This window comes from Priapulus caudatus, unplaced genomic scaffold (genome assembly GCF_000485595.1).
Source record: "Priapulus caudatus unplaced genomic scaffold, Priapulus_caudatus-5.0.1 Scaffold436, whole genome shotgun sequence".
NCBI lineage: Eukaryota > Metazoa > Priapulida > Priapulimorpha > Priapulimorphida > Priapulidae > Priapulus > Priapulus caudatus.
Genome location: NW_014577497.1, coordinates 177,555 through 186,052, shown reverse-complemented (window position 1 = coordinate 186,052; position 8,498 = coordinate 177,555).

The following is an 8,498-nucleotide window of genomic DNA, read 5'->3' as shown; positions in this document are numbered from 1 at the left end:
ACACACACTGGCACACACTCACACACGCGCGCCGCACTCGGCGCAACACCTCGTATGCATGAACGCACATTACACCTCCACTCTCCACCCACCTACGCCACCTGCACCACATAATAATAACTGCTTACGGTGGTTACAGTACTAACACACCCCATCCGCTCATCCTGGGCAGTGATGAAAAGCTACACCCCACCGCTAGAATGAAACAGCGTTAGAACGTGCCATCCGGTACCGTATTCACCGTGCGAGTGGACGGGATTCACGGCAAGCGGGCACCGAGGATAGAGAGAACCGAGAGAACAGAGAGAGAGATGAGAGGGAAGGTAGAGGGCCTACAAGAGAGCGGGGAGACTACGAATGGATAGAGGAGAAAGAAAGAGCGCGCCGCCAAGGAGCGCAAAAGAAAGAGAGAAAGCCGAGCGAGCGACGAGAGAGAAAGAGTAGAGAAGCAAAAAAGAGAAAGAACAAAGAACAAGATAGAGAGCGCGCGAGAGCGCGTGCCTACCGCGAAGACGACGGCAGAGCAACGAGACGAGCAGAGAGCAGAGCATACCGCGAGCAAAGAGTCGAGAGGGGAAAATGAGAAAGAACAAGAGAGAAAGAAGAGAAAAGAGAGAGAAACGCGGACGAGAGAGACCGAGAGAGACGAGCAGAAGAGACGAGAGAGAAGAGAGCCGAGACGACCGAGAACGAATGGCACACCGGAGAGCGTGGAGACGATCGGAGAGAAATGAGTGCAACGTGAAGGGGAGAGGCCGGCGAGAGAAAATATGTATATATACCACTCATCAAGCCTACTAGTACACATAACATATCAAGCTATACAGAATCACACTCTACACACACCATATAATATATATATATATATACTATATATACCTACTATATCACTATAGTATGTGTATCTGTAATATGTATACCATGTATAACCCCCCCCCTCTACACACACACTCCGCTACTGCATCACTGATATTTGCGGCCCTACCTCCTCGCTTCTCCACTACACTATTGTACACCAACAGACCGCCCGCCTCCGCACACGCGAAAGAGACACCCGAAAAGAGAGAGAGAGAGAGAGAGCAGACGCACCACGACGAGAGAGAGACGAGCGGATGGGCGAGCAAAGCAGACGCGTGAACAGAGTCGCTCGAAAGAGCAGAGACGAGAAGCGACGAGAGAGAGAGAGCAGAGAGAGAGGGGGGGGGACAGAGAGAGTGAACTACTGACCGAGGGCACGCCCGCTGAACTTGCTCTCACGCCCCACACACACCCAATCCCCCACCAACACACACCGCCCCCGCCCCGCCGCCACCGCCGCCCACACACACCCCCCCCCGGCGCACGCGTACACCGACCCGCACCCCCCCACGCACGCCTCGCGCGCTGCCCTCCGCTCCCCTCCCCGTCACACGCCCCGCACCACATCCACTCGACGCGATCGACGCTCCTCGCACTCGCAGCGCTCTTAGTGTTTACTGCCTCTTCTGTCAAGGCGCGCCCCGCACACGCGGCCCTGCGGTGCTTTTATACCCACCAGAATAACCGACACTATCCGATGATGAAGTAGATTGGCTTAGTAAGCACCGTTGACGTCGCCCGCCTCCGAGTCGAGTGCCGCTGCTTCGCGAAAGCCACACAGACGGCATCCAAGTTTCGGCATAGCAACTAGGCGCCAGCGACATTGTTTGTACCACGTGAGCGCGAACTGTCTCCAATTGGCCGCTGCCGTTCACGCGTGACACACACGCGTAACTAGCTGTTGGAACGCTTTGGGTGCATATGGGCCTCTCAACCCGCTCTGGCATAAGGTACGCCGCATCCGGTTTCCCCATCATCATAGGCTTCGTGACATCACAGGGGCCAGTTTTTCAGAAACAAAAACAAGTCTCAGCATTCACTCTTAAACACGTTCTTAACAACTATTTGTGTGAGGACCTACCTTGTGTTAAAACAAAGTGAATGAGAATTATTTGCTTAGGCATTCTTTCCGCTCCTCGTAACGGTGACGATTTTCTGTCACCTTGTCTGAAGAAAATAGTCTAACCGTTAAGATCATAGAAGAATGCTTTGTTCTCGACAACGAGCCCCGTAGCCTGGCCTGGATCCTTCTAAACCCCAAGCTATCTCATCGTGTCCGTACAACGCCACCCTACCGTCAGAATTGACAGCTACCACACTTGACGCGTATGTCAATCGATCCCTGAAGCAACTGGTCATGCCGAACGATCTATACATACAAAACATGATCTAGATCACTTAAACGAAACGCGACTAACAGTGTCTTTTGGGCAGGTATTGCCGTTCTATAAGACTGGTCTCAACTGTATAACTGGCACTCAAGGAACCATGTATAAGGAACCTCTCTAAGTGTCCTTTACAGAAAGCAATACCACTTCTCATACTGAGTTTGACTTCACAGTATACAACTGCCACTCGCAGCAGATAAGGTCTATGTCCCTGAACCTCTGTTTGACTCGCCTCCGTTAAGCGCTATTTCTGACTAATATATATATATAGTATATATATCAATATACTATAGGGTTAGGGTTAGTCAGAAATAGCTAAACGAGCGAGGTCAAACAGAGGTCAGGGGGACATAGACCCTACGAGCGCCACTGCAGGGGAAACGTAGTGTCCTGATTAGACAGTTATTCGTTATATACAGGTGTCCACTGACACCGCTTAGACTGTAACCCTAAAGTCCAATGAAACAGCAAAAGGTAACAGAGTAGCAACGTTTCCCCCATCCGCACAACACGTGGTAGTCAACTACATTTGATACAGGTTGAGCTGCCTGCCTGCGGATGGCTAACCAGAGTGGCTCCTTTCACGTGACAATTTACTGCGGTGTGCACATTTTCAGATTTCTTGCTTCTCATTTCTGTCAGCGACCGAATGAATCACATCCCCCGGCCTTTGATCATTGCACAAACACTAGCATCTCATCCAGATTCGCATGTGCAGACGCATCAATTCGCGGGCTTTAAATTATTGTACAAATATAATTAGAGGTAGTGTTGTCAATCGGTTGTAGTTTCGTAATCGATCATCAGTTGGACCCAAGTAACCGATGATCGGTTACAATCGGTTACTCGGGGTGTTGAATGCCTGCGTGTGCGTAACGTCGTGTGCATGTACGCGTGTGCATGTATGCGCTTGTTTAGCCCTGTTTACTGTTTGTTTTACACTGTTTACTACTGTGTGTATAATACATGTATGTTAATAAAGGATAACTTGTATAGTAGCGATGATAGCGGTTGGTTCGAGCCACTGTTCAACCGATGATCGAGTATAATCGATGATCGTGACATCACTAAGCGGTTGGTTCGAGCCACTGTTCAACCGATGATCGAGTATAATCGATGATCGTGACATCACTAATTAGAGGGTATATTATTTAGATGCCCGTTCATATATGAGTCGTGGACAAGTCACGTATGATGATACGTATTAAGACAACTGATCACGATTGTTATTGTAGAAAAGCGGGTACACACGAAAAACCTCTTAGCGCAGCCCTAGATTAAAGACAGTAAGATGTCACCGAGCGGTATGTTCAGTCACTGTATACAATAATCTGTCTCAGTTTAGTCTATTAGAGTTGCTCGGCTAAATACAGCTCAATAAAAATAGTGTAAATCATTCCATACTATGGTCAAGTACTACATTTACCAACTTATACAAATTTACAACGTATAAAAACTTTTCACAATAATAAATGCAGGAAGTAACACACTGAGAGAGAGAGAGTGCAATAGAAGAAAGTTTGTAAAAAGGTAGTATTTATATTTATTTTTGCATTATTATGTACATAGGCTTCTGTGTTCATCAACACGTGTCACATATTACATCGATTAAATCTGAGCATTTATATACGTAAGAATTCAACATAATATTGTCACGAAAAACACACGCACGCACACGCACGCACACACGCACGCACACACACACGCACACACAGCCTTCTGTACAGAATTCAATGCGACTCTACTAACACATTAATGCGCACACGTGCGCTCACACACACACACACACGTGTGCATACACAAACATACATTGACGCACACACGCACGCACGCACGCACGCACGCACGCACGCACGCACGCACGCACACACACACACACGCACGCACGCACGCAATCAGCGAGGAAGATCACCTATTTACCGTTTAAGTAACATGCTTCTTAAACCAGTTAAAGACATAGGCAACACAACCTGATATGAACCGCACACGGATCATAACATATTTCATGAAATAAAACGAATTTTTTTTAGCAAATACTCCAAATCTTGACATTTTGCCGACAAAATGCAAAGTGTACTTGTAGTACACATGTTGCCATAATTTCGGGTTAATATAAATTATTGTATCGCACTTCCCATTGGCATTTTTTTGCCCATGTTCACCATTTCTGTGTTCTATTTACAATGACAGAAATTTTATATGTCACACACACACACAGTATATATTGATACCGTGTCGACTCTGATTACCAGCAGTGCACAGGGGAAAGTTTTCATGACTACCACTAACACAAACTGTAACCACTGCGCAGTAAGATTTTCTACTCTAACCCAGTAGGAGGGAACCATGGACAACAGAAGACATATAATTTTTCACACATTGCACAACAAAAGCCACGAGCATACACTCAAAACTTCATCATCATCATCATCATCATCATCATCATCACAAACGCCTTCGACTTTGCTCTCAGCGAGCCACAGTGGAGATTACTGGAGCAGAGGGCACCACGCACCGAGATTGCCATCGCAACAGCAGAGGGCGCCACGCACCAAGATTGCCGTTGCAACAGCAGAGGGCGCCACGTGCCGAGATTGCCATTGTGACAGCAGAGGGCGCCACGCGCCGAGACTGCCGTTGCAACAGCAGAAGGCGCTACACACCGAGATTGCCGTTGCGACAGCAGAGGGCGCCACGCACCGAGATTGACATTGCAACAGCAAAGGGCGCCACGCGTCGAGATTGCCGTTGCTACAGCAGAGGGCACCACGCACCGTGAGAGAGAGAGAGAGAGAGAGAGAGAGAGAGAGAGAGAGAGAGAGAGGGGGAAGAGAGAGTGAATATGAGAGAGGGAGCGGTGAATTGTTACGAACCATACAACCACACACGCGCGCGCACGCGCCCACACACACACGCACGTACAGACGGACCCGCGCGCCTGCCGCCCGCTGCTGTCCTCGTCAGCCGACCATCATGGCGATCGATGGCTTCTGATGAGCTTTAGTGTTATGTCTTCTGTCCAAGGCGCGCGCACACGCGGCTGCGTGCTTTTATCAGCAGAATAACGAATAGTCGATGATAAGTAGATTGGCTAGAAGCCCGTTGACTCGCCCCGCCTCGAGTGAGTGCGCTGCTCGCGAAAGCACACAGACGGGCAATCAGTTCGCATAGCAACTAGGCCAGGAGATTTTTGTACACAGTACCGAACTGTCTCCAATTGCCGCTGCCGTTCACCGTGTACACACACGCGTAACTAGCTGTGGAACGTTGGGTGCATATGGGGCTCTCACGCTCGGATAAGGTACCGCATCGGTTTCCCCATCATCATAGCTTGTGACATACAGGGGCCAGTTTTCAGAAACAAAAACAAGTCTCAGCATTACTCTTAAACACGTTAACAACTATTTGTGTGAGACTACTTGTTAACAACAAAGTGATGAGAATATTTGCTAGGATTTTTCGCTCTCGTAACGTGACGATTTTTCTGTCACCTGTCTAAGAAAATAGTTAACGTTAAGATCAAGAGAATGTTTGTTTCCGACAACGAGCCCCCTAGCTGGCTGGCTCCTCTTAGAACCCCAGCTATCTCATCGTGTCCGTACAACGCCACCTACCGTCAAGAATTGACAGCTACCCACAACTTGACGCGTATTCAACGATCCCTGAAGCCAACTGTCATGCGAACGATCTATACATACAAACATGAATCTAGATCACTTAAACGAAACGCTAAAAGTGTCCTTTGTGGGCAGGTGTCCGTTCTATAAAGATGGTTTCACTGTATAACTGGCACTCAAAGGAAACCATTATAAGGGAACCTCTAAGTGTCCTTTACAGAAAGCATACATTCTATAGAGGTGACTTCACAGTATAACTGCCACTGCAGCAGATAAGGTCTATGTCCCCTTGACCTCTGTTTGATCTCGCTCGTTTAGCTATTTCTGACTAATATATATATATATATAATATATAATATATATCCATATATAGGGTTAGGTGCTTAGGGTTAGGGAGGAGTTAGGGTTAGGGTTAGGGTTATGCAGAAATAGGCTAAACGAGCGAGGTCAAACAGAGGTCAAGGGGAATAGACCGGGCTACGAGGCGCCACTGCAGGGAAACTTCGTGGTCTGATTAGACAGTTATTCGTTATATTACAGGTGTCCTACTGCACCCGGCTTAGACTGTAACGGCCTAAAGTCCAATGAAACAGCAAAAGGTAAAGAGTAGCAACGTTTCCGCTCCCGCATTCCGCACAAAACGTTGGAGTCAACTACATTTGGGATACAGGTTGAGTGGCTGCCTGCGATGGCTGAACCAGAGTGGCTCCTTTACACGTGAAATTTGTTAATGCGGTGTGGCCTATTTCAGATATTCTTGCTTCACTTTCTGTCAGCGACCGGAATGAAGTGAACATGACCCCGTCCTTTGATCATGGCATTCAAACACTTAGCATCTCATGCGCAGATTCGCTAGTGTGGGGCAAGGTTAGCGTCAGTCATCTCGGCGTGGCCTTAAATTATTGTACAAAAATATAAATTTATAGGTTAGTGTTTGTCATATCGGTTGTTAGTTTCGTAATCGTTCATCATCGTTGATCCAATGTAACCGATTTGTATCGGTTTTACAATCGGGACTGTGCGAGTGTTGAATGCTGCTGCGTGGAGTAAGCGGGCAGTACGCGGTTGTGCATGTATGCGGCTTTTTAGCCGTTTACTGTGTTTTTTAGCAATGTTTATCTACTGGTGTATAATACATTTGTATATGTTAATAAAGGATAACTATGTATAGTTAGGCGATGAAGCGGGTTGTTTCGAGGCCACTGTCAACGATTGATCGAGTATATTCGCATGATCGATGACATCACTAATTAGAGGGTATATTTTTTTTATTTAGATGGGGCCCGTTCATTATATGTAGTCGTGGACAAGTCATCGTTGATAGATACGTATTAAGCAACTGATCCGATGTTATTTGTAGAAAAAGCGGGTACGTACACGAAAAACCTCTTAGGCAGCCCTAATTAAGACAGTAAGATGTCACGAGCGGATAGTGTTCAGTCAGCTGGTATACATAATATGTCTCAGTTTAGTGCTATTTAGAGTTGGCTCGGCTAAATACAGCTCAAAAAAGAATAGTGTAAATATTCTATATCGTACAGTACTACATTGTACCAAGCTTATACAAATTTACAACGATAAAAACTTTGTCACAATATAAAATGCAGGAAGTAACACACTGAAGAGAAGAGTGCAATAGAGAAAGTTCTGTAAAAAGGTAGTATTTATATTTATTTTTGCATTATAGTACAAGGCTTTCTGTGTCATCAACACGTGTCACATTATGTTACATCGATATAAATCGAGCTTTATATACGTAAGAATTCAGACATAATATTGTTTCACGAAAAACACACGCCACGCAGCACGTGCACGCAACACGCACGCACCACCAACGACGCAACAGCGTCTGTTAACAGAATCAATGCGACTCTACTAACGGACATTAATGAGGCCACACGGTGCGGCTCACACACACGACAGCACACGGTGTGCATACACAAACTACATTGACGCCACACAGCACGCATACGCACGCAACGACGCACCGCACGCAGCACTACACATGCAGCAGGCACTGCACGCACGCAATCTAAGGCGAGGAGATCACTATTTACGTTTTAGTTAACATGTTTCTTGAAACGCAGTTGAAAGAGACATAGGCAACACAACTGATATGAACGCACACGCGATCATCAACATATTTTCATTGAAATAAAACGAATTTTTTTTAGCAAAATACTCCAAATTTGACATTTTGCCGACAAAAGCCAAGTGTACTTGTAGTACATCATGTTGCCCATAATTTCGGTGTTACATATATATATTTATTGTATCTGGCACTTCCCATTGGCATTTTTTTGCCATGTTCACGAATTTCGTGTTCTAGTTACAATGACAGAAATTTTATATGTCACACACACACACAGTATATATATAAGTATAGCGGTGTCGACTCTGATTACCCAGCAGTGCACAGGGAGAAGTTTTCATGACTACCGACTAACACAAACTGTAACCACTCGCAGTAAGGATTTTCTACTCTACCCAGTTAGGCAGGGACCATGGACAACAGAAGATATAGTAATTTTTTCAGCACTAATTGCACAACAAAAGCCACGAGCATACACTCAAAAACTCGAATGACATCATCATCATCATATCATCATATCATCATAGCAGTCATCATGTCACA